Source organism: Macaca fascicularis, chromosome 15 (assembly GCF_037993035.2).
Source record: "Macaca fascicularis isolate 582-1 chromosome 15, T2T-MFA8v1.1".
NCBI classification, from domain to species: domain Eukaryota; kingdom Metazoa; phylum Chordata; class Mammalia; order Primates; family Cercopithecidae; genus Macaca; species Macaca fascicularis.
The window spans coordinates 13,638,804-13,666,179 of NC_088389.1; the positions used below are offsets into that span (position 1 = coordinate 13,638,804).

General features: G+C 49.7%; 1 protein-coding gene across 2 annotated transcripts in view; it reads right to left on the reverse strand.

The window, feature by feature from the left end:
* Positions 1-22,498: 22,498 nt before the first annotated feature.
* Positions 22,499-27,376, reverse strand: part of NCS1 (neuronal calcium sensor 1) — a 66,640-nt gene continuing 61,762 nt past the window's right edge. For both annotated transcript variants that reach the window (XM_015436328.3, XM_045373937.2), the window contains exon 8: positions 22,499-26,143. The gene's annotated coding sequence lies outside the window, so the exon portion shown is untranslated. The remainder of the gene's footprint in view (positions 26,144-27,376) is intronic.

The window sequence follows — 27,376 nt, forward strand, 5'->3', positions numbered from 1 at the left end:
CTCCCACAATATGTGGGAATTATGGGAGCTACAATTCACAATGAGATTTGGGTGGGGACACAGTCAAACCATATCAGGGTCTCACTATGTTGCCCAGGCTTTTCTTGTACTCCTGGGCTCAAGCATCCTCCTGCCTTTGCCTCCCAAAGTGCTGGGATTACAGACGTGAGCCACCGTGCCTGGCCAAAGCAGGCATTTCTATACAGCCTGACCTGCTCCCAAATCAAGACCCCTCCTGTCACAGCCATGGTCCCCCTCCACCTACATTTCCATCATTAGCACCATTTCCTCTTTGCTAACCAGCAAAAATGGAGAGATTTGCCCCAGAAGCCCCTGTGATACTGCACTGGGATCAGACAAGACATCCCTTCCCTTTTCCCATCAGCACATTAGCTTGGACTGTTCAACAGATAAGCTCTTGTCAACCAGAAGATTCTGAAAGCTGTCTTCAAGGGAGTAGAAGGGAAGCATGACAGCCAAGAAAAATCATTTCAAAGCACTTAAAGATGCCAGGTCAAGAGAGAGGGCAGTGGAAATGAAAGATGGTGTAGTCGCTGCGCAAAACAGTTTGGCGGTTCATCAAAAAAATTAATCGTGGAATTATTATATGACCCAGCAATTCCACCACTAGGTATATAGCCAAAAGCATCGAAAACAGGTGTTCAAACAAAAATGTGTACAACAGTGTTCATAGCAACACTATTCACGACAGCCAAAAGGCGGAAACAACCCAAATGTCCATTAATGAACAAAGGGATAAACAAAATGTAGTAGTAATCATACAACAGAATATGATTCAGCAATAAAAAGGAATGATGTACTGATCCCTGCTACAACATGGGTGAACCTTCAAAACATTATGCTAAATAAAATAAGCTGGATGTAAAAGGCCACATATTTTGTGATTCCATTTATATAGAATCATATAAATAGAATCTGGAAGAACCGAGAATAGGCAATTCCACAAAGACAGAAAACAGTTTGGTGGTTGCTAGGGGATGGGGATAGGAGAGATAAGGAGTGACTGCTAAATGGGTACAGGGTTTCTCCTTGGGGTGATGAAATATTCTGGAACTAGATAGTGGTAATGGCCACAAGACATCATGAATGTACTCAATGCTGCTGAATTGTACACTTTAAAATAATTACAATGATGAATTTTATGTTATGTGTATTTCTTTCTTTTTTTTTTTTTTTTTTTTTTTGAGACAGGGTCTCACTCTGTCACCCAGGCTGGAGTGCAGTGGCACGATCATGGTTCACTGCAGGCTCAAACTCCTGGGCTCAAGTGATCCTCCCTCTTCAACCTCCTGAGTAGCTGGGACTACAGGCATGCACCACCATGCTCAGCTAATTGTTTTGTTTTGTTTTTATGAGACAGAGTTTCAGCCTGTCGCCCAGGCTGGAGAGCAGTGGCACAATCACAGCTTACAGCAGCCTCCATTTCCCAGGCTCAAGTGATTCTCTTGCCTCAGCCTCCCGAGTAGCTGGGACTACAGGCATGCACCATCATGCCCAGCTAATTTTTGTATTTTTAGTAGAGATGGGGTTTCACCATGTTGGCCAGGCTGGTCTTGGACTCCTGACCTCAAATGATCCATCCGCCTCAGCCTCCCAAAGTGCTGGGATGACAGGCATGAGCCACTGCGCCCAGCCTCAGCTAATTAAAAAAAAAAAATTGTAGAGAGGGGATCTCACTATATTGCCCAGGCTGGTCTTGAACTCCCGGTCTCAAACTATCCTCCTGCCTCAGCCTCCCAAAGTGCTGGGATGACAGGCATGAGCCACTGCGCCCAGCCTCAGCTAACTAAAAAAAAAAAATTGTAGAGAGGGGATCTCACTATATTGCCCAGGCTGGTCTTGAACTCCTGGTCTCAAACTATCCTCCTGCCTCAGCCTCCCAAAGCACTGGGATTACAATTATCACATTAAAAAAAAACAGTATGGCTGCCTGGGAAGGGTGGCTAGAAAACCAGAGTAAGGGGATCTCAAATGACCAGGGGACCCGGGGAGGCCAGCTGGGGCCACCCTCTGCATCTAAGTGAGGCTGAGCCCAGCCTCTGCAGTGGGAGTGATAGATTCCGAGCCCAGGCCAGAGTTCTCTTACCTCCTTGGACTCCTCCCCACTCGTCTCCTTTAAGTACCTGTCAATTCAATTTAGGTTTGTGAAGTCTCCACTAAGGAATCCACAGTGTCACCAAGATGATGTCAATCAAGTAAAAAGATCAATCCTAACTATTGGGCCATGACAGTTGACCTTTGATGAAAGCAGAGAATTGCAAAAGGAATTAGATTAAAGATGTTTAATTAATGGTGCCTGGAGCTGCTTCCCAAGAAACGCCATTTGGAAAATCTGAAGGAAAGAAATGTTCCCAGCCCAGACAGCGAGCCATGACCTTCTTAGCCTGAAGAGGAGCTGCTTGCCAAGGGCCAAGATTTATGGGGTGGACTCCGTTAGCAAAGGAGATGTAATCACATCTCACTTGACATTTAGTAGAAACAGGCCTACATCCCGGGAACAAAAGCATCAAAAACAAAGTGGTTAGTGGCTGCTGCACAGACACACACAACATATACATTTGTCTTGAGTTTGAGCCACCCAAACATCGAGTTTGGGAATGCCCCTGCTTATGAGGCTTAGTGGAATACAGAACTTGCCTGCTACTGCAGATGCTAAGATGCCAGTTACTCGCTTTCCCATCCTCTCCTGCAGCTGAGGCAAGGGCTTGTCATAATCTCTGCCCACCAGATACACTCCAGCTGGCCTTTGGATTTGGAACCAGAGACACAAAGAAGCTGATGGCCCCTTAGTGGCAGTAGAAGCAGAAGTTCCTGGCGTGGTAGGGGCAGTTGAGCGAGCGACAGCCTCTATTCATCAGACTAGGACTCCGATGTCTTCAAGGGCTTGTTTCTGCCTCGGTAGCGCCAAGCAGAATTCTGTAGCTCACCTGTGAGCACTTGATAGTGCTGCTTAAATCAGCGGAAGCTGGCTTCTATTGCCTGCAATTAAGAACACAGTTCCCAGGTGCAGTCGCTCAAGCCTGCAATCTCAGCACTTTCGGAGGTGGAGGCGGGCAGATCACCTGAGCCCAGGAATTTGAGACCAGTTTGGAGAGCATGGCAAAACCCCATTCCTACAAAAAATACAAAAAGCGGTCGCCTGTAGTCCCAACTGACTCAGGGGCTAAGATGGGAGCATTGCCTGAGCCCGGGATGTCGAGGTTGCAGTGAGTTAGGTCGCAAGGAGTTAAGACTGCACTGCAGCCTGGGTGACAAAACAAGACACTCTCTAAAAAAAAAAAAAAAAAAAAAAAAAAAAAAAAAAAAAAAAAAAAAAAAAAGCAGCTCATCCCTTCTAGTAGTGGCGTCCAACAAACCCCTGCCAGAGTAGTCATGTGACCCAACCTTAACCAATCATAATGTCTCATCCCTCCAGTTACAGTGACTGGCCCAAAGTTGGGCATGTGACCCACACAGAGCCAATCAACATCTTTCCCTGGGATGTTTCTACTGTGGAAGAATCCCTTTCCCTCTGGGGTCGTGGAACTCAAAGACTATAAAACAGGGAAAGGGGGTGGGGTGGGGCACGGGGGCCAGCAGCCGTGTTCCCCACCCTCAGGGAGGAGGTCATCTGCAGTAGGAGAGAGTGAAGCCAACAGGGACAAGAAGGCAGAGAGAGGAAGAGAAGCCGGGTATCCTTTGAGTCCCGGGTCCCACCATACTTTCTGTGGTGTGGTTATGCAAATCTGTAAGTTCCTTTTTTTTTTTTTTTGAGACAAGGTCTCCCTCTGTCACCACCCAGGCTGGAGTACAGTGGTGCAGTCAAGGCTCACTGCAGGCCAGGCACAGTGGCTCACGTCTGTAATCCCAGCACTTTGGGAGGCCAAGGCAGGCAGATCACTTGAGGTCAGGAGTTCGAGACCAACCTGGACAACATGGAGAAACCCCGTCTCTACTAAAAATACAAAAAATTAACCGGCCCTGGTGGTGGGCATCTGTAATCCCAGCTACTCAGGAGGCTGAAGCAGGAAAATCACTTGAACCCAGGAGGCAGAGGTTGCAGTGAGCCAAGATCGTGCCATTGCATTCCAGTCTGGACAACAGAGCAAGACACCATCTCAAAAAAAAAAAAAAAGGTTCACTGCAGCCTTGAACTCCTGGGCTCAAGCAATTCTCCCACCTTGGCCTCCTGAGTACCTGGGACCACATACACACCACCACGCCCAGCTAATTTTTTTTTTATTTTTGTAGAGTGGGTGGGGGGTAGTCTCACTATGTTGCCCAGGCTGGTCTCGAACTCCTGAACTCAAGTGATCCACCTGCCTCAATCTCCCAAAGTGCTGGAATTACAGGCGTAAGCCACTGCACTTAGCCCTATAAATTCCCTTTTCTTGCTTAGTCTCATTTGGATTGGATTTTTGCCATTTGTAACAAAAGTCCTAAGTAATGGAGGTGGAGAAATGTTGCTTTATTCAGGACATGGCCTCATGGGCCTTTCTCTTGGGATGACAACTGACTTACAGTTAAACGAAACAAAGTCCCTGTGAACAAAAACATCTTTGGCAGAGCAGAGGCCAACATCAGTCAGCCAGCAAACATTAACTGAACATCTTCCTTAGTCAAGGGCCTGGTCTAAGCATTTGCACCATATGAAAACTAATCTGGCATCCAGCAAGCATTCAGTAATTGCTGGGTACAACAAGCTATGATTAGCATTGGTGCTAATCGTTCGTTTCTGTTTATAGGTCAGGCACGAGGGGATGGAAAGGGTGGGTTCAGGATTTGGGATGGGTTTTGGCCCCGTTTTTTCCAAACATCTCTAAAGCCCCACCCTAAGTGGTTCCTTCTAGCTCTGTGGACTTCAAGAAGGGAAAGATATATTTTTGTGGTTTTTTTTGTTTTGAGACAGAGTTTCGCTCTTGTCACCCAGGCTAGAGTTCAATGGTGCCATCTCAGCTCACTGCAACCTCCGCCTCCCAGGTTCAAGTGATTCTCCTGCCTCAGCCTCCCAGTAGCTGGGATTACATGCGCCCACCATCACACCCAGCTAATTTTTGTATTTTTAGTAGAGACAGGGGTTCACCATGTTGGCCAGGCTGGTCTCGAACTCCTGACCTCAGGTGATCCACCTGCCTCAGCCTCCCAAAGTGCTGGGATCACAGCCATGAGCCACCGCGCCTGGCCATATTTTCTGATGTAACCAGAAAAGTGCGCTCACTGAGGGAGTTGGTGACCTGCTCTTGGAGAAAGCAATCCACTTTAAATACAGTGCTTTAATCATTAAAGAGTTCCCTGAATTCCAGCTTGTAGCATTCTTGCCAAATCTCCCCTCCTGGCTTGGGGAGCTCAAATCTGTACCTTCTGGGCCTGGAATGAGAGAAAGACTAACCCCCCGCCCCCTGACCCCCACCCAAAGCTTCTGCAGGATGTTCTTCAAATTAACACATTGAGCATGATGGCTTGGCCTCCATCTGACCTTCAGGCCTCACTCAGTGAGGCATAATAGCCAAAAGAAACACAAGTGAGAATCAAAGGCATCAGAGTCAAGACTCTTGAAGACTCTTGGAGTCTTAGCAAAGGCAGAATCACACCTCAAAAGCACCCGCTTAACCTCCCAAAAGCCCCTTTCAACACGTCTCCCCGCAATGTCTGTCATCCTTACAGCTGCTCCTCTAAATTCTCTTCTCCTTCTCTTGCTTCAGCTCTCCTCTCCCTTCCAAATCTGTGATTTTTCCCAACCAGTTGCGGTGGCTCCTACCTGTAATCCTAGCACTTTGGGAGGCTGAGGTGGGAGGATCACGTGAGGCCAGGAGTTTAAAACCACCCTGAACAACATAGTGAGACCCTGTTTCTACAAAAAAATTTAAAAATCATCTAGGCGTAGTGATGTGCACCTGTGGTCCCAGCTACTTGGGAGGCTAAGGTGGGAGGATTGCTTAAGTCCGGGAGTTCAAGGTTATGGTGAGCCATGATCACACCATTGCATTCCAGCCTGGGTGACAGAGCAAGATCCTGTCTCTAAAAAAATAAATAAATAAAATATAATTGTCTCCTTCTAATAGTAATGAGCTCTTTTTAAAATGCAAATAAATTTAGCCCTTTTAGACTTGCCCCAACTTCTCCACCCATTACCCTCCTTCAGCCCACCAAGCTTCAAAGAAAACAACAAAACGTTCATTAGGAGATCAGGAGGAAAAGGCAATGATTACCCAGACTGCACCCAGCCCTCATCAAAAAACAAAGCAGGCTGGGCGCGGTGGCTCACGCCTGTAATCCCAACACTTTGGGAGGCTGAGGCGGGTGGATCACCTGAGGTCAGGGGTTTGAGACCAGCCTGGCCAACATAGTGAAACTCCATCTCTACTAAAAACACAAAAATTCACTGGGTGTAGTGGTGTGCACCTGTACTCGCAGCTACTCGGGAGGCTGAGGCAGGATAATCACTTGAACCTGGGAGACGGCAGTTGTAGTAAGCCAAGATGGCATCACTGCACTCTAGGCTGGCTGACAGAGTGAGACTCCACCTCAAAGAAAAAAAAAAAAAATCAACAACAACAGAAAAACAAAGCATACGTGTGTTTGGATATACATAGGTGATGCCTGAAACTCAAGCATTGGAGCAAGAAGACTGACAAGATTTAAATGTGTGTCTCTCTCCCAAGATGGTGCAATTAATGACCCCAGTGTTGCTATGAAGACCCGGCACCATGCTCTGACTCAGACTGCTGGGTGACCAAATCATCTTGTCCTTCAGAAGTAGCATTTTGTCCTCTACTTGACCAATTTCTGCATATGGTGGCTTAACTTCTCTCAGTCATTGATAAAACTAGTAGATAGAAAATCAGCAAGGATGCAGAATGACCATACCACCAACCACCTGTTTCTCGTTGACATTTAGAGAATACTCCACCCAACAATGTCAGAATACACATTCTTTTTTATTGCAACTGGAACAGTCACCAAGATAGAACAAATCCTGGGTCATAACAAACCTTAAGAAATTCAAAATAATTAAGATGTATAAAGTATGTTCTTCTACTATAGTGGAATTAGACTAGAAATCAATAAGGAAAATAAAATACAATACCAAAATATTCAGGATGCAGGTAAGGCAGGGTTTGGGGAAAATTCATAGCATTAAATGCTCGCATTAGAAAAGAAGAAGCCTCAAATCAATCTAACCTTCTACTTTAATAAACTAAAGAAACAAAAACTATAAACCCGAAGGAAGGAAATAAAGAGATGAAATCAATAATGTGGAAATTAGAAAAAAATCAATGAAACCAAAAGCTGATTCTTTGAAAAGATCATTAAAATTGATAAACTTCCAGAAAGACTGACAGAGAAAAAGAGAAAATTTATCAATACCAGGAATGAAAGAAGGCATAAAACTACAGGCCCCACAGACACTAAAAGGACAATAAGGGAATAGTCTGAACAACTGTGAACATACACCCAACAGGTTAGATGAAATGGACGAATTCTTCCAAAACTACAAAGTACCAAAACTCTCCCAAGATGAAATAGATCATCTGAATTATACTGTAACTACTAAAGAAATTGGATTTGTGGCCAGGCACAATGGCTCATACCTGTAATCTTAGCACTTTGGGAGGCCAAGGTGGTCAGATTGAGGTCAGGAATTTGAGACCAGCCTTGGCAATGTGGTGAAACCCTGTCTCTACAAAAAATACAAAAAAATTAACTGGGTGTGGTGGCATGCACCTGTAGTCCCAGCTACTCAGGAGGTTGAAGTGGGAGGATCACCTGAGCCCAGGGAGATTGAGGATGCAGTGAGCCATGACGGTGCCACTGTATTCCAGCTTGAGCAACAGGGTGAGACCTGTCTCAAAAAAGAAAGAAGGGGAAGGTGAAGGGAAGAGGAAGGGAGGTAGGGAAGGAGGGAAGAAGGGAGGGAGGGAAGAAGGGAGGAGGGAGAGAGAAAAGAAATTGGATCTGTAAAACTTTTTAAAAAGGAAGGTTTCATGCCAAGATGGATCATTGCTAAATTCTACCAAATGTTTAAAGAAAAAAAAAATCAATTCTACTCAATAAAGAAGAGAACACTTTCTAACTCATTTTGACACCAAAACTAAAGACCTATAATAAGCAAAAACTACAAACCAATATTTCAGATGAACATAGATGCAAAAATCCTCAACAAAATCTTAGAAAATAAAAATCAAATTCAGAAACACATAAAAAGAATACTACCCAAGACTACGTAGGGCTTTTCCCAGGAAGGAAAGAGTAGCTCAATTTTCAAAAACAATCAATGTGTAATTCACCATCTGAACAGCCTGAAGAAGAAAACCATACAATCATGGCCGGGCGCGGTGGCTCAAGCCTGTAATCCCAGCACTTTGGGAGGCCGAGACGGGCGGATCACGAGGTCAGGAGATCGAGACCATCCTGACTAACACAGTGAAACCCCGTCTCTACTAAAAATACAAAAACTTAGCCGGGCGAGGTGGCAGGCGCCTGTAGTCCCAGCTACTCGGGAGGCTGAGGCAGGAGAATGGCGTGAACCCGGGAGGCGGAGCTTGCAGTGAGCTGAGATCCGGCCACTGCACTCCAGCCTGGGGGACAGAGCGAGACTCCGTCTCAAAAAAAAAAAAAAAAAAAAAAAAAAAAAAAAAAAAAAAGAAAACCATACAATCATATCAATTGATTCAGAGAAAGCATTTTACGAAATTCAATATCCATTCATGAAAAAACTCTCAGCAAATAAGAAAGGAATGGAATCTACTTAATTTGATAAATGGCATCTTAAAAAACAAACAAAAAAAAACTACAGCTAACATCATACCTGCTGGTGGGAGAACACTTTCCCCCAAAATTGGGAACAAGACAAGGATGGCTACGCTCCTCACTCCTATTTAACATTATGTGGGATGTTCTAGTCAGCTCAGTAAGGCAAGAAAAATAAAAAGCATATAGATTGAAAAGGAAGAAATAAAACCTTTCGTGTTTTCTGGTGAACGATTATCAGAATAGAAAATTGCAATGAATTTACCCCTCAAAAAGCTCACAATAAGTGAGTTTAGCAAGTGGCAGGATCAAGGTCAACATGCAAAAATTAATCTTACTTCTATACACTAGTAAGGAACCATTGGAAATCCAAAAATGGTAAACATAATTATTAATTATATTAATAATATAATTTATTATAATGTATAATTTACAATAGCTCCCAAAATAAAATAGTAGGTATAAATCTGACAAACTATATACTGGATTCGTGTGCTGAAAACTAATACAAATGCTGATGAAAGCGAGCAAAGAAACCTAAAGAAAGGGAAATACATACTTGTGTATGGATTGGAAGGCTAAGCACAGTAATTGATCTGTAGACTTAATACAATTCCAATGAAATTTTCAGCAGGTTTTTTTAGAGATATAAATGAACTGATTCTGAAATTTATACTGAAATGGCAAAAGAACTAAAATATCCAAGACAATTTAGAAAAGTAAAACAAAAGTGAAAGAAATTTCACCACTGAATTATAAGACTTACCATACAGCAGCAGTTATTAAGACAGTGTGATATTGGCAAAGGGATACATAGATCAATGAAACAGAATTGGAAGTGCAGAAATAGACCACACAATTATGGCCAATTGATTTTTTTTTTTTTTAGACGGATTCTCACTCTGTCTCCAGGCTGGAGTGCAGTGGTGCGATCTTGGCTCACGGCAACCTCTGCCTCCCAGGTTCAAAGCGATTCTCCTGCCTCAGCGTCCCGAGTACAGACGTACACCACCACACCCAGCTAATTTTTTGTATTTTTTAGTAGAAACGGGGTTTCATCATGTTGGCCAGGCTGGTCTCTAACTCCTGACCTCAGGTAATCCATCCGCCTCGGCCTCCCAAAGTGCTGGGATTACAGACGTGAGCCACCGCGCCCAGCCTGGCCAACTGATTTTTGATAAAGGTGCAAAGGTAATTCTATGGAGACAGGATAATCTTTCCCACATATGGCCTTAGAACAACTGAATGTCTGTATGCAAAAGAAAAAACAAATAATAATAAACAAAAAATGAACCTTGACCTAAACCCCACACCTTATACAAAAATTAATTCAAAATAAGTCATAGATCAAAATATAAAAAACATAAAACTCTCAAACTTTTTTTTTTTTTGAGACAGAGTTTCATTCTGTCGCCCAGGCTGGAGTGCAGTGGCGTGATCTCGGCTCACTGCAAGCTCCACCTCCCACATTCACACCATTCTCCTGCCTCAGCCTCCTGAGTAGCTGGGAGCACAGGCGCCCACCACCATGCCTGGCTAATTTTTTGTATTTTTAGTAGAGACGGGATTTCACCATGTTAGCCAGGATAGTCTCAATCTCCTGACCTCGTGATCCACCCGCCTCAGCCTCCCAAAGTGCTGGGATTACAGGTGTGAGCCACCGCGCCTGGCCAAAACTCTCAAACTTTTAGAAGAAACATCGGAGAACAAATATTCACCACCTGAGGATAGGCAAAGAGTTCTTACACATTATACCAAAAGCACAGTCTATGACAGGAAAACTTGAGAAGTTGAGTTCATCAAAATTCATAATGTGGCCAGGCATGGTGACTCATGCCTTTAATCCCAGCACTTTGGGAGGCAGAGGCAGGCGGATCACCTTAGGTCAGGAGTTTGAGACCAACCTGACCAATATGGTGAAACCCTGTCTTCTACTAAAAGTACACATTTAGCCGGGCATGTAATCCCAGCTACTCGGGAGGCTGAGGTGAGAGAGAAATCGCTTGAACGTGGGAGGTGGACGTTGCAGTGAGCCAAGATCATGCCATGGCACTCCAGCCTGGGCAACAAGAGCAAAACTCCGTCTCAAAAAAAAAAAAAAAAAAAAGGAAAGAAAGAAAAAAGAAATTTATTTCTCACAGTTCTGGAGACTGGGAAGTTCAACATCAAGGTGCCAGCATCTTTTAAGAGCCTTCATGGTGTGTCATCCCATGGCAGAAGGTGGAAGGGCAAGTAAGTGTGAGAAAGAAATAACCCAGTCCCACTCCTCAAAGCCTGCCTTTTTAAAATTTTTTTGAGACAGGATCTCACTCTGTCACCCAGGCTGCACTGCAGTGGTTCGATCTTGGTTCACTGCAACCTCTGCCACTCAGGTTCAAGTCATTCTCCCACCTCAGCCTCCTGAGTAGCTGGGATTACAGGCATGTGCCACCACACCTGGCTAATTTTTGTATTTTTTGGTAGATACAGGGTTTCGCCATGTTGGTCAGGCTGGTCTCCAACTCCTGACTTCAAGTGATCTGTCTGCCTCAGCCTCCCAGAGTGCTGGGATTACAGGTGTGAGCCACCGTACCCAACCAAAGCCTGCTTAAAAGGCATTAACCCACTCATGAGGGCAGAACCATCATGGCCTAATCACTTCCTAAGGGCATCAGCTCATAATACTGTTACCATGGCAATTATATTTCAACAGGTGTTTTGGAAGGAATGTTCACGGAAGTAGCACCCGAGCTTCGTTGGAATAAAAAGGCTTTTTCTTCTGTGTTTTTGGTATGGATCTGTTAAACATTTCAAGCTCATTCCACTGGATATAATTTAATCTTGTTCTTCATAGTTGAAGAGCACTCATAGCATTAAGGTGCAAAGTATATTATTTTTTATAATTATCAACTTAATACACACACGCACATACACACACACACAGGATTAGGGAACAGGCCAGGTGTGATGGCATGTGACTGTAGTCTCAGCTACCTGGGAGACTGATATGGGAGGATCACCTAAGGCCAGGAGTTGGAGACTGCAGTGAGCTATGATCACACCACTGTACTCCAGCCTGGAAAAGAGAATAAGACCCAGTTTCAAAAGGAAGGGAGGGAGGGAGGGAGGGAAGGAAAGAAAAGAAAGAAAGAAAGAGAGAGAGAGAGAGAGAGAGAAAGAGAGAAAGAAAGAAAAAGAAAGAAAGAAGAAAGAAAGAAAGAAAGAGAGAGAGAGAAAGAGAGAAAGAGAGAAAGAAAGAAAAAGAAAGAAAGAAGAAAGAAAGAAAGAGAAAGAAAGAAAGAAAGAAAGAAAGAAAGAAAGAAAGAAAGAAAGAAAGAAAGAAAGAAAGAAAGAAAGAAAGAAAGAAAGAAAGAAAGATTAGGGAAAAGAAGCTGCTCAGAGTTACCAGCTGGTGCTTCCACTGGGTCTGAGCCTGGTCTTGTTGACTGAGAGGCCAGGACATGGCACTGGTGACGTGCTACCCCTATGGACAGCAGGGACAGGGGCTCTGGGAGTGGCTATGTGTCCTCCAAGCTGGTGCTCCCTGGCGAGGCTGCGCCTACTTGTAAGGAAATAGAGGAACACATTGAAAAACCTTTCATTTCACTTGATCATTTTATCATCCTATCATCCTTCTCTGTCACCTGCATCTTTCTAACCTCTCAGTTTTCCTCTGGCACTGAGCAAAAGCTTAGCCCACTTTGTGCTGGGGTTTGAGCTGGGGAATTTCCAAGCAGTGATTCTAGTGACAGTGATTGCAAACAGTAGGGCTCTATTCGATGTAAACTCATCACAGGCCCTGGGGCTCCAGTTTTCCTGTTTATCTAGCTATATGGGTCCTCATGGCTCCAGAAAAGGCAGCGGCCAATTCTGGAGGGCCAGGTCAATTCTTTTCTTTTTTTTTGAGATGAAGTCTTGCTCTGTCACCCAGACTAGAGTACAGTGGTGCGATCTCAGCTCACTGCAACCTCCGCCTCCCAGGTTTAAGCGATTTCTGGCTAAATTTTGTATTTTTAGTAGAGACAGGGTTTCACCATATTGGCCAGACTGGTCTCAAACTCCCGACCTCAAGTGATCCACGCGCCTCGGCCTCCCAAGGGAGGAATTACAGGCGTGCACCGCTGCGCCTGGGCCAGGTGCCCCAGAGATAGCTCCCTGGGCGGTTGTGGGGGACCCCTGGGGGTTGGTGGGGCAGAGGCCATGTTGGCAGTGGGGAGCCTCCCTTGGCTATAGACTAGTTCATGACAGGCTCCTGGCTCAAGGTATTTTCCTCTCCAAAATTTTGGACTTGGACCCAGAGCTTGAGTGCAGCCTTACCGATGGCCCAAGTGGCAAGAAATAAAAGCTGATAGCCAAACTGATGGACCAAAATGAAGGGGCAACAACTTTGGGGTGGAGAGAATTGGATAATATCAATGACATTCACTGCTTTCACGTAGGAAAGGCCCTCAGACAGATCATCTGAGCATCACACAGATGCTCCCAGCAGCCCTATGGGAAACGTCCTTCTATTACCCCCACTTTAAAGAGGAGGAAACTGAGGCTCAGAGAAGTTCAGATTCAGTCTAACTCCAAACCCAACTGCTGGGGGGGATGCAGCCAGCACTGGAACCCAGAGAAGGAGCCTTAACTGCCAGTCATGCTGGATGAGATGAGAAACTTTGGGAGAAGAGGGACCTTCGCCCCAAATTTAATTTACAGCCAGATGGGTATGGCAACCACAGTAGCTTCAAGACATTTGAAAACCAGCCAGGAGCACCAAACAGAGCCAGCTTTCTCTGGCCCCACCTCCCCATCCTATCCTAGGCCTCCCCAGGTCCCCCGCTGGCCAATCAGATTCCCTCTTATGGGGGAAAGCTCTTCTCCATCCCTGTAGAAAGACTGGTTAGGAGGGTGAGGATGGGGACGAAGCCTCGTGGGTCTCAGGGCTCACGGGAGTGGCCGGCTCATCACCTTCCTTTACTTCTGGGAGAGCCCTGGGCAGCGAGAGGCCAGAAGTCAGCCAAGGACACCTGCTGCCCTGCGGCCACCGGGGCTGGGTGGTTCCGAGGAGTCACGGATCTGACTTGTGCTTGCACCAGGAAGGTGGCTTCTCCTCATACAAGGGCTCAGCCCTGTGGCCTCGTGGAAAATTTCAGATTCTGGGAAGTGCTGGTTCTAGGTGACCCAAGGGAGAGGACATCAGGCCAAAGGTGATGCGTCACAGTGTTGGTCACAGTTTGGGGTCCAGTTGGCCTCAAATCCCCTCTCCGCCTTTTTTTTTTTTTTTTTTTTTTTTTTTTGAGACAGAGTCTTGTTCTGTCGCCAAGGCTGGAGTGCAGTGGCATGATCGCAGCTCACTGCAACCTCCGCCTCCCACGTTCAAGCAATTCCCTGCCTCAATCTCCTGAGTAGCTGGGATTACAGGCACCTGCCACCATGCCCAGCTAATTTTTGTATTTTTAGTAGAGACAGGGTTTCACCATGTAGGCCAGGCTGGTCTTGAACTCCTGACCTCAGGATCCACCCGCCTCAGCCTCCCAAAGTGCTGGGATTACAGGCATAAGCCACCGTGCCTGGCCCCCTCTCTGCCATTTATCAGCTGTGTGACCCCAGGCAAGTCACTGAGCCTCTCTGAGGCTGTTTCCTCATCTGGAACTGGGGACAACTGTAGCTACCTCATAGGGCGTAAGAGGAACAGCACAGGGGAGCGGTGGTGGCAGAGCCAGGGGCCAGGAGGGGCTGAGAGCCGGCCGTGAGCATGGCAGTGACCACAGCGGTGACAGCAGCAGCACGCAAACCATGGGTCCGGGTACAATCTGCCAGGTAACGCCGTGCACAGGGAGTCCCACGGGTGCCCCCCCCACTGCAGCTCCGGGTGTGCCCAGGGTGGGAGGGGTGCCTGAGACCCTGCCTACCCACACTTGCCCTCTCCATTCCTGTACCCTGGGGACCTCTGCCTGGGGCACACCGCATCCTGCCCCCAGACTCAGCACCCCCAGCCTTTGCCCACAGTCCATACCTGAGTAGCCACCCCCCTGGGAATGGGGGGGCACTCTCGGGATCCAGTGCCCCCAGTGCCTGGCAGGCTGTGGAAGGGACCTCCTTCCTGGGCCCAGACCCCTGCCCCTGCCTCAGTCTCACTGCCTCCCTCAACCCACCTCCGAGCCGCTTCTTCCTCCAGACACGGGGCCCCCAGCTGAGGGATCTCAGTGGGGCATGCGCCTTCCCCTGCAGACCTCGCCTCCCCACGCGACAGGCATCTGGGAGGGACCAGGGCAATAAGCCGCTGCCGGATCTGAACTTAACAGAAGCAGTCTCCCCAAACTCCCTGTGTCTGACCAAAGACAATGTCGTCGGAGCCTGGAAGACCCTCACGGACAGTCAGACTGGAGTAGCCCCTTCACCCTGGGCCTCAGCGACCTCGTCTGCAAAATGTGGGATGATAATACCAGCACCGGCCTCAAGGGGCGCTGCTGCAAGGATTAAATGCGATAATGCGGGTGAACCCTACACACTGCAAGCACTCCGCTTCCGTTGCTATAATCATGCTCGTTCCTGTTATCACTTTGCTAATCATTAAAATGGGCGGAGTTACAGAGAACAGCCGTTCTGCGGGGCTTCCCAAGAAGCACAGAAAGGCGGGCCTCGGTGCTATGTGCTCAGAGCGCCCAGACCTGTGCCAGTCAGCGTCGATTCTTAAAAGGTGACCTCGTGCCTCTTCTTTCTGTGTGGCTTCATCCACTGGAAAAATCTACTGTCTTGTCTCATTGCCATGGAAGCACCTGCCGTTAACTCCTTTGCATTCCTCTCTTCCGCTGTGTGTCGATTTCCTGCAATCCTTCCTCTGCACCTTTGCACCTACTGTTCACTGCCTGGAATGCCCTTCCCTTTCCTCCTTGCCCATCTAGATCCTGCCATCCTTTAAGGGCAGCTCAAGTTTCCCCTTGTCCAGGGAGGCCCGTGGGGACTTAGGTAGGGAGAACAGCCCAATCCCCACCCCACAGTGCATCACTGGCCTGGCACTGCCCATCTGTGGCTGGTGTCCATAACCTTCCTGTGTGTGCTGCTGCTGCTGTTGCTTTTTTTTTTTTTTTTTTTTTTTTAATTTTTCTGAGACAGAGCCTGGCTCTGTCACCCGGGCTGGAGTGCAGTGGCTGGATCTCAGCTCACTGCAAGCTCCGCCTCCCGGGTTTACGCCATTCTCCTGCCTCAGCCTCCCGAGTAGCTGGGACTACAGGCGCCCGCCACCTCACCCGGCTAGTTTTTTGTATTTTTTAGTAGAGACGGGGTTTCACCATGTTAGCCAGGATGGTCTCGATCTCCTGACCTCGTGATCCGCCCGTCTCGGCCTCCCAAAGTGCTGGGATTACAGGCTTGAGCCACCGCGCCCGGCTTTTTTTTTTTTTTTTTAAGACAGGGTCTCACTCTCTGTCACCCAGGCTGGAGTGCAGTGGCACTATCACGGCTCACTGCAGTCTCGACCTCACTATGCTCAAGCAATTCTCTCATCTCAGCCTCCTGAGTAGCTGGGACTGGAGGTGAGTGTCACCACGCCTGGCTACTTTTTTTGTACTTTATAGAGATGGTGTTTCACCATGTTGCTCAGGCTGGTGTCGAACTCCTGACCTCATGATCCACCTGCCTCGGCCTCCCAAAGAGCAGGGATTGCAGGCATGAGCCACCATGCCCAGCCTTCCTTCTTGAACCAGGTTACGCATTCGTCGCAGGCTGTGGCAGAAGCCTGGCACTGTGGCTGCCCAGCATATACACTCTGGGCTCTCATTCGTCCCTGTAGAAATGGGTGAAGGACTCTGGTTAGCTTTAGTCTTCTGCCTAGAAATCACTTAAGCAGCAACCAGCGTTGTGTTAGTTGGAGTCTTGTTCTGTCACCCAGGCTGGAGTGCAGTGGTGTGATCTCGGCTCACTGCAGCCTCCACCTCCTGGGTTCAAGCGATTCTCCTGCCTCAGCCTCCCGACTACCTGGGATTACAGGCACACACCACCATGCCCAGAATTTTTTGTATTTTTGGTAGAGACGGGGTTTCATCATGTTGGCCAGGGTGGTCTCGAGCTCCTGGCTTCAAGTGATCCACCCGTCTTAGCCTCCCAAAGTGCTGGGATTACAGGCGTGAGCCACCGTGCGCGGCTTGGGAGCTCCGTTTCTCCCTCCTTCCAGACCAGCCCTTGCACCTTCACCTGCAGGTCCCAGCTCTGGCCTCTGGCATTGCACAGACCTGCCCCATCTAAGGGGGATGCCCAACATTCATATGTTGATGCCCAACATATGAATTGGGTCTTCAGAATCCTCGAAGAATAAAGTGGGCCCTCCACAATATCACAGACTTCCCCTCACCTCTGGAGCAACCAACAGTCCAGTGACTAAAATGGGACCTGCTCTTAGTCACCTGACGATGATACCATAGGGACTCTTCCCACCCTTTTCCCTGACTCTCTGAAAAAAAGCTGTTTTACTCTTTATCATACTTTTTTACCCCCAAGATCTGCTCATGTGGATGGCTTATTTCAGGTTTCTGGGAGGAAGGGAGCAATTTCTGAGGCAGGGGATTATAGAGACAAGAAAAGGTCTAGTCCCCAAGTCTTGAGGCCCCTGGCAGAATCCCTCCTGAGCTCAATCCAAGGCTAGCCTGCCCATTCCCCTTCCTGTGGTTACCCAGTGAAAACCCAACTGGCCCGGTCCTCAGGGGCTGCCCTGGGTTCCCCAATAACCTAGAGCCTCTAGGTCCCTAGTCCTTCTGCAAAAGAAAGTCTTTCCCAGAGGAGTCCCTCTGGCTGGGACCCTCAGTCCCCTGAGCCCTTGGAGGAGGAAGGCATAGTGGGACAGGAAGAGGGAAAAGGCAGAAGATGGGGTGGAAAGGCATGAGCAAGCAGTAGTTACACCAGCACATGGCACTGTACAGTTGTTTATTAAATCACTTTGGCAAACATTGAGAGTTTAGATGCAAACATTTGCAGGTGGCATCAGGTCATTGAAAGCGACCCAGCAGATCACTGGGTACATTAGGGAGTACCTAAATTGGGCTGTTGACACAGAGACCCAGGATGGCTTAATCAAGATAAAGGTGTGTCTCTCTTCCTCCTAAGAGCCCCAGCATAAATGGTCCAAAGCTGGTGTGGCAGCTCCATGGGGTCAAAAACCCAGTTCTCGGAATGCTTGTTTCAGAGTCCTCCATCCAGCCAGCCGGAAGAGGGAAGAGAGGGAAAGTTATGCTCATCATTCTCATCCTGTTGGATAGAACTGGGTCACATGGCCACACTCAGCCACAAGGGAGGCTGGGAAATGTAGTCCTTTGTTCCACATGGCCTTGTGCCCAGCTAAAGAGAGATAAGGGGAACAAGTAGAAAGCTTTTCCATACTTACACAAGCTCATTTTACCTAAACTCAGGGGGCCTTCCCAGTCCCTTTCCATGCCCACTGTCCTGAACCAGTTCCTCCAGACCGATGAACCTGGAGGGTAAGTTTCTGCCTCTGTACTACCTGGGCAGGAAGATGGCAGGGAGGAGGGGGCCACTGTAGGGCAGGGATCCACACTGCATTCCCACTCCCAGCCCAACTCCCTACTCTTCTCCCTGTCATCTCCTCTCTATGCCTGGGGATGCCCCGAGCTGGGTTTTGGGGAGTACAACTTAGGGAGATACTTTCTAACACGCAGGTATGAGTTTGGGGCTTGGGAGGGTCAGTGGGGACAGGGTGGAAGGCCCAAGGTGGGGAGAAATGGGACCTCTAGGATGGTCCCTCTAGGAGGACTCACCAGCGCTGTTACACCCAGGGAATAGCAGCCAGTCTGAGCCATCCTGGTAAAGCAGGTGGCCAGGTCTGTGCCTCTACTGAGCCTCAGCCCACAGTAAGCCATCCAGTGCAGGCTGGCCTGGGGGTGAGTCAGCACAGGCTTTAGCCTGACCCAGAGTGGAGCAAGGAACCATGACCCAGCATGTGCCCTCAGCAACATGGTTTCTGAACCATGTCCCTGCAGACACCGCAGCCAAGGCTGCTGGAAAAGACCTGAGCTTCCTCCACCAACAGCTCACCCCCATTCAAGCTCGCCCTTTGCTGAAACATTGCCCCTGCTACCCTCACAATGACTCTGAACCAGAGGTTGGTATTTCCAAAGAAAGGTGCCCATGCACAGATTTACTTTCAATGCTTCGGTGGAAACAGGACATTGTGTGGGCTTGTAAATTACCTCCGATCTCTGCCTCAGGGAGAGCCCCCAAGTGTGTGAAACAGTCTAGTCAGGAATCAGCCCTCCAGAGGGTGTCACATTAGCATTTTAAATATGTACTTTTATTAAAATCTGCACCACAGAGTTTGTCCACACAAAGGATGTTAGAAGTCCCTTTTTATAGGAGAAGTATAATGTGGTGAAGACACATGCTTGGCTAGAAGGATTCTCGGAGCTCAGCCCTGCACACCACGAGGGAAGACTGGCAGCCTGCTGCTTCAGGACTGTGCTGAGGGGCAGGACCTGGGGTCCTGGGGCCCCCACCCCCTGGATGGACAGGTACAGGAGCCTGTCTTTGTATCTACCTACTAGTGAATATCTGGACTTCTGGCAGAATTTTATCTAATACCTGCCTTCACTGCAACATTCCACCTCTGGCGAGGTTGTAGGGCAGGGGCTGTCAAGTCATCACCTGCCTGTCATTGAGGGTCCATGGTTTTTTTTTTTTTTTTTTTAGATGGAGTCTCGCTCTGTTGCCCAGGCTGGAGTGCAGTGGTGTGATCTCGGCTCACTGCAAGCTCCGCTTCCCGGGTTCACGCCATTCTCCTGCCTCAGCCTCCCAAGTAGCTGGGACTACAGGCACCCACCACCATGCCCGGCTAATTTTTTGTATTTTTAGTAGAGACGGACTTTCACCATGTTAGCCAGGATGGTCTCGATCTCCTGACCTCGTGATCCGCCTGCCTTGGCCTCCCAAAGTGCTGGGATTATACGCGTGAGCCACCGTGCCTGGCCGAGGGTCCACATTTTTACCAGAAGAGCCTGTCCGTTAGAACACATACCCAGCATCAAGTGGTAGAGCCTGGCTGGGAACCAGCTCCGATTCTGCATCTGTGGCCCCAACCACCGTCCCACACTGCCTCACCGTCCCACACTGCCTTTCCACGCTGCCTTTGGAACCCTCTTGAGGGTCTGGGGAGTTCTGGTATCTTCACTCTAGGACCCGCCAGGGCAAGGCACAATGCTGGATGCCCGGCATGGCCACAGAGGGTGACATCGCTGCATCCACTTCTCAATGGTTGCTTCAACCCCGAAGCGGAAGTCACGTCGGGCCTCCGGCTTTGCCTGGAAGGTGGTGGCGATCTGATGGTTCCTTTCACTCTGAAACGTGTCTGAAACGTGGCCTGTGTTTGCAGGCGGTGTGGTTCATTCTAACATGGGCTGCTTGATCTCATCAATCTACACGCTTCCTGCGTCTTTCAAGAGCTTTTGGCCAAGAGCAATGAATTCTAACTGGCAGTGACGCTCCTGAGTCCACGCTGGCTTTTATTGCTCTGTGAATTCGTGTTCCTTTAACAAGCTATGACAGGGAAAACCACCACCTCTTCGGATCCGCCTCTCCCCAGCACGGCACGGCCTATGCACACTGAGCAAACACGGGGTAACTTGACCACAGCGGGGAGAGGAGGGCTCTCCTCGACCCCAGGTTCCAGGCCAAGGGTGACTCAGGGCGGAGGGGGCAGCCACACAGACTGCCACCTCTCGGGGTGCCTGCCAGGAGCTTACACAAGAGTTCCTCATCTCCCCACCTTCCCTCCCGACGCAACCCTCCATGTGGCCAGCAACCAACCTCTAGGCCCTCCACGCCTGGCCCATCACAGGTGCAAAAGTCACATGGGGTGAATGAATCATTAGCCTGAATCCCTGAGCCAATGGAGGTAGGACCCAACCGGACACACTGCAGTGCACACATCTCCCAGGGGTCCTCAAAGTGTGATTCCCAGACCCGCAGCAGCAGCGCAGCCCAGGAACTTGTCAGGAATGCAGATTTCCAGGCCCCTGCCCAGACCCTCCTAATCAGAAACTTGGGGGCTGGGCTGGCAAGCTGGGTTTGAAACAGCCTCCAATCCCGGTGATTCTGAGACACACTTGACCTTGAGAGCCACTGGTCTAGGCCAATGGTTTTTAGACATTTTTAAAGCAGCAGCCAGCCTCTCCAGATGAAACAGGCAGGACAGGGGATGTCGCAGGTGAGGCAATGGGCGGGACCTCACCCCGCTCAACTCTTGGCCTCACAGAAACACTCCTGCAGATTTTTCTGGTTTAAAAGTATACCCGGCCGGGCACGGTGGCTCAAGCCTGTAATCCCAGCACTTTGGGAGGCCGAGACGGGCGGATCACGAGGTCAGGAGGTCGAGACCACCCTGGCTAACACGGTGAAACTCCGTCTCTACTTAAAAATACAAAAAACTAGCCGGGCGAGGTGGCGGGCGCCTGTAGTCCCAGCTACTCAGGAGGCTGAGGCAGGAGAATGGCATGAACCCGGGAGGTGGATCTTGCAGTGAGATGAGATCCGGCCACTGCACTCCAGCCTGGGCGACAGAGCGAGACTCCGTCTCAAAAAAAAAGAAAAAAGAAAAAAAAAAAAATATATATATATATATATATAGACCCAAGGTTCTCACTCTGCACATTCTTTCCCTCTCTCTCTCCCTCTCTCTCTCTTTTTTTTTTTTGAGATGGAGTCTCGCTCTTGTCACCCAGGCTGAAGTACAATGGTGCGGTCTCAGCTCACTCCAACCTCCACCTCCTGGGTTCAAGCGATTCTCCTGCCTCAGCCTCCCAAGTAGGTGGGATTACAGGCACCTGCCACCACACCCAGCTAATTTTTGTATTTTAGTAGAGACAGGGTTTCACCATGTTGGCCAGGCTGGTCTTGAACTCCAGACCTCAGGTGATCCGCCCAACTTGGCTTCCCAAAGTGCTGGGATTACAGGCGTGAGCCACCACGCCCAGCCTACACATTCTTTCTCTTCAGGAAACAGGGAAGACAACACCCAAAGCCAGAGAAAGGGTGCCGCAAGGGGAAGAAACCTAAAACGAAACGGAAAAGAAAGAATGGAAACAGACAAAGCAACAGGCCCACACAGGGAGGCGAGGACGAGTCCAGGAAGCGTGTTTAATTGGCGTGACATGGACGACATACAGTAGGAACTCGGGGAGGCCAGGGCATGCTACACGGCCCCTGTCCACCCCTAGGCCTTGCCTTGACCTGGCCCCAGAGACACACACCGGCAGGTTCAGACAGGACAGCACCCCAAAAAGAGACTCAAAGGGGGCTGGGAAGGCAAGCAGGAAAGAAAATAACCACAGCCAGAAACACTGCCTTTTGTTTGTTTTTGCAAGCATTACACCAATTTCTCTCCCAAGTGGCAGGCTCCGGGTGGGAGGCAGCAGCAGTCCAAACCGCTACCCCTGGGCACGAGCCTCTGCCTTTTCGACGGGCTTTGATGATGACACTCACATTTGGGTCTCACCAGGCCCCTGTGAGGCAGGCCCCGCAGAAACTCTTGCTCCCATCCAAGGGATGGGGAAACTGAGACCCAATGAGCAGAAGTGACTTGTGCAAAGTCCCGGAGGAAGCCGGCCACTGAGTCAGGCTGGGAGTGAGGTGGGCCTCCCTCGGGCCGGGGACCACTGCAGAAACAGGGACAACGGGGGACTGTGCAGGCTGGGGAGGACGACCCAGGGCTACACCATCCTGGAGAAGGGGCAGAGCCTGAGCCTGGATGCTAAGATGCCAAGACAGAAGATGGGACCAGCTGTTTATTCAACAAAAGCCTTTTATTCATTCAAAAATTAACCATTGGGTTTATTCCGCAGATATTAAAAAAAAAAAAAAAAGAGGGGGGGCAAGGCTTCCCATCACAGTGCCCTTAAGTTAATTCACTTGCTATCCAGGGATGGCCTAGCAGAGGGGTGTCTGGGAAACGCTGCCAGAAATATGGTGGCCCACGGCCTCTGAGGACTCACAGCTCCCTCCTCACCTCCCCACTCCAGCCTCCCTCCGGACCACCCGTCCAGTAGGGTTGCAGCCCCAGGTGCGTTGGCGGCTTACCAGCACCAGGGGGCGCGCCGCGCTTCCTAGATCTCTTAAAATCAAACGCTGAAACCGCGCTGGGGACACGGTGACTTTCTGCCTGGCGGGTGGGCAATGGAGGCTTTTTCCAGAGAGAAGCTGACTCTCCAGGAAGGGATCCCAGGCATCCTGACCTCCCCACCAACCCCCTCCCAAAAGAGACAAAGTTCCTGAAACCCCAGGTGCACTTGTCTAGGAAATGGGCTGTCAAATTGAAAAGCATTTCAGGGGAAGAGATGTCAGTACAGAGGATGACACGTACGCTTGCCTTGATGTTATTTTAAACGTGGCCTGCTTAGATCATGGAAAATCGGAACATTCTTCTAAGTCAGCATCAACACAAAGTGAGGAACAGACGCTACGAGGAAGACGCCAGGCCGTGGTCGACTGGCTGCCTGGGGCTGGTGCCTGCCCTGGCCCCAGTGTGAGGCTCTGCAGAGGGACTACGGGCGTGCCCTCTGCATCAGAGCATCTGAAGGGAGCCGCATTGGGTGGCAAACGCCGCTGTGGAGAGGCACACGGGCTGCTCAGGAGGCACCTGGCTTAGGATTCTGCAGCATCACTGCAGCTAGAGGCCTGGGGAGAGGAAGGGGCAGAGATCGGTCCCTGCCGGGCAACCTCCAGTGAAAATGGCCAGTGTCCAGCACCCTGCCAGGGCCGGGAAGGGTGGCCCTTCCGGCAGTTCTGGGCTGGCTCGGGGTGGGGACCCACCAGCACGCTGGGCTGCGGTCGGCAAGGATACCGTCTGCTAAGGTCAGAAGCCACACTTGTGGCTTCAAACCAAAAGGCCAAAGGGCAGGATGATGGAGGAAGGCCGGACACACCGAAGGGGTCCACATGCTTAACCCCAGACACCCTCAGCCACAGGCCAAGCTGTACAACAGTGTCAGTCCCATTGGACCAGAGAGGCAAATCAAGCCTCAGGCAGAGGCCAAAGAAAAGTAATTTGACCTGGGAAAGTCCTCCTTCATCCTCTCAGCCCCGAATCACCATGTTCATCCCCTGCCCCAGACCCCAGGTCAGAGCCTGGCTGAGAAACTTCAGCCATTGGTGCTGAGTCCCAGGTAGCCCAGGCCAGTGGCTGAGCAGGGAGCCGACCGGCAGGGGCCTCAAAGAATCCACCCTTCAAAGTGGCCTGTGAAGGTGGAAGCACTGACCCCATCCCTGCAGGATGTTGGTGGGGGAGGGGGGTTACGGTCGAGCCAGCATGCAGCCCTAGAGGGCTGCCAATAAATGCCTCAGGGGTGATGCTGGGGTTGGCTGAATGCTCCAGCCAAGGGGAACAGCCACGCAGCCCCACATAGCAATGTCGCTCCAGCAGAGGCCTTCCTCGGGCTGGAGACCTGCTTGCTGAGGGTGGGAACCGAGGACCAAAGTGTCCCCTCTAAAACATGGGATGATAGGCTGTTGACTTTGCAAAGCAGCAGCAAGAATTCTAGACCCAGGCCTGGCCCTGACAGTCTGAGAAGCTGCTTCTCACCTCAAGCCTTCCCTGGGCAAGGACTCCTTCTGGGCCCAAAGGGAGCTCAAGGGCCGGCGGGGGGGTGGGGGTGGACCAGGAAATGCTGCGGGAAGGGACAAGGTGTGCCATATGACACATTCATCTGTTGGAACAGACCCCACACACCAGTAGCCATGCAATAGGGGCTACGCTGTGACTCAGACAGTCCCTGAGGCTGTTGGGGTCGAGCAAACTTAACCACACAATCACCAGCCACGGGAAACTGAACCCCAGGCCTAGAATTACACCATGTCAGCGTGGAAAAGGGCCTTCAAGACCAACCAGCCCAGGCCTCCTCGCTCTGCAGATGGGGCAACTGAGACCCAGAGAGGGCAGGAGGCTGCCCACAATCAAAGAGCAAAGGCTGGACCTCGGGCTCCTACCTCTGACCCAGGGTGGCCTCACATTCCTGGTGATGGTCCTGGGAACGCGCCTGCCTCAGTGGCAGGCAGAGCTGGAAGCCTCCGTGAAGACGTGTGGGCCACAGCCCCAGGAGTAGGGACTACCTTGATGGGATTGCCTAGAACTCTTCTCTCCTTTCCTCCCTCCCAGCCTTTGAGCCAAGAGAGGGCCAGGGAAGGACGCCATGCAGTTTACTGGAAAAAGCAGATAGGAAGGCGGGAAGGCAGAGCAGGAGAGAGTCATGAACTATCTTCAAATCCCTCCCCAGCCCAGGTAGGCGGGCGTCCCCTTTATTTCTGCTAACTTAACTTCGAAGACCACCTCTCCCGACTCTGCCTGGGTACCCAATGCCCCTTCTTCTGGCTCCCAGCCTTAGGCGCTCTGTTTTCCATGCTGCAGCAAACACCAAAGCAAGAGTTGAAAAACCTAAAGATGTCCCCTGTTCATCCTCGGAAAAAGTGTTATGGACCCAGAGGAGAACAGGGATGGGGGGACGGAGGCAAAGGGGTTCGGCAGGAGGCATTCGGGCTGGAGGGAACAGTGCATTAGCCATTTAGGAATTTCCACCTCTCCCCTCTCCAAAAATCAAACACAGTATCTGAAAAAAAAAAATTTTTTTTGGCTTCTTCTTGGCCGCTGCAGGCCACCATCCTCCCAAGTCAGCGTGGGCAGGTGGGTCAGGGCGTGCACATGTAAACGGTGGGCCTGCAGCCCTGGGGAGCTGAGGACACACCAGGCAGCAGCAACAGTTAACAACCAATAAATAAAAGATATCAATTATATATGTATATATATAAAAAAAAAACCTCACTTTCCCCACAAAAAGCACAATACTGTTATCACAAAAAAATCATCATCCTCATAATTAATCATCCTACCCACAGAGGTGGTTTTGCTGCTAAAAGATGGGACGACAAATAACGTTGACCAGGCAGAACCCCCAGACACCCTCAGCCCACCTACAGCCTCTCCGGCTGCCGAAGGACGAGGGACGAGGGCAAGGCAGAGTTCTCTGAGGTCCCCAGGCCTTCGCCCCATCTGTCAGTCTGTGTCTTCTACGACAGAAGGTAGTTGTTTTTTTTCTTTTAAAACGTCTGTTCGAAATAAAAAACAAAAGCACACACGCAAGAGAGCAGGAGGAACGGAGAGGCTGCCTGCGAGGCAGCCAAGTCCTTGGTTTTGCAGAGGGCTGTAGCCTTTTCCGTTTCGTGTTGTCGTTTTCCGGACAAGCAGAGGTTGCTGGCAATTGGAGCCGGTGGCTTCAGGCGGGGGATGGGTGCAGGACAGGGGAGAGGAGAGCCGGCGCCTCCCGGGTCAAGGGCAGCCGGCTGTGTGTGGACACGGAAGAAGGCTGGGTGGACGCACGGGGTTGGTATCGGGGCTGAGGTGGCCTCATGGCACAGAAGGAGTTGAGTGGTTCCCAGGCATCTGGAAGGCACAAGGAGGCAAGATGGGTTAAGATCCAGCCACAGGGGATACGAGTTAAGGTCTGGCCACAGAGGATAGGCACACAGAGCTGGCAGGAAGGTCGATAGAGGGCAAGGTGGCATTCTATGTCAGAAGTCCTAAAAATGTGCATAACATCTGAGGCACCCATTGGGTTCTTCTTCTTTTTTTTTTTTTTTTGAGTTGGAGTCTCGCTCTGTCACCCAGGCTGGAGTGCAGTGGCACAATCTCGGCTCACTACAAACTCTGCCTCCCGGGTTCAAGTGATTCCCCTGCCTCAGCCTTCCAAGTAGCTGGGATTACAGGCGCCTGCCACCATGCCTGGCTAATTTTTTTTTTTTTCTGTATTTTTTAGTAGAGACAGGGTTTCACCATCTTGGCCAGGCTGGTCTCGAACTCCTGACCTCATGATCCACCTGCCTCAGCTTCCCAAAGTGCTGGGATTACAGGCGTGAGGCACTGTGCCCACTCTATATTTATCCTTAATAAATAAATGTTTACCACTGCATTATCTGTAATAGCAGAAAACAGTAAACAAAAATGGAAGCAGAAAAAACAATCTAAGTGTCCAGTATCAGGGGAGTGGTAGAATACATTAGGACATACCCATAGGATAAAACAGTTTACAAGCCATTAAAAACAACGCATAGAACAGTTGATAAACACATGAAAAGATGTCCAACATCCCTAGTCATTAGGGAAACACACATCAAAACCACAAGGAGAGCCAGGAGCAGTGGCTCAAACCTGTAAATCCAGCACTTTGAGAGGCCAAGGCAGGAGGATCGCTTGAGGCCAGGAGTTGAGGACCAGCCTGGCCAACACAGTGAAACCCGGTCTCTACCAAAAATACAAAAATTAGCCGGGTATAGTGGCACGCATCTGTAATTCCAGCTGCGTGGGAGGCTCAGGCAGGAGAATGACTTGAACCTGGGAGGCGGAGGTTGCAGTGAGCCAAGATTGCATCACTGTACTCCAGCCTGGGAGACAGAGTGGGACCCTGTCTCAAAAAACAAAAACAACAACACAACAACAACAAAAACCACAGTAAGGCAACCACTTCACACCCACTAGGATGGCTATCCTTTTTTTTTTTTCATGGAAAATAACAAGTGTTGGCAAGGATGTGGGGAAACTTGAACCTCTGTCCATTGCTGGTGGGAATGCAAAACGCTGTCACTACTTTGGAGCTCAGTTTGGTGGTTCCTCAAAAAG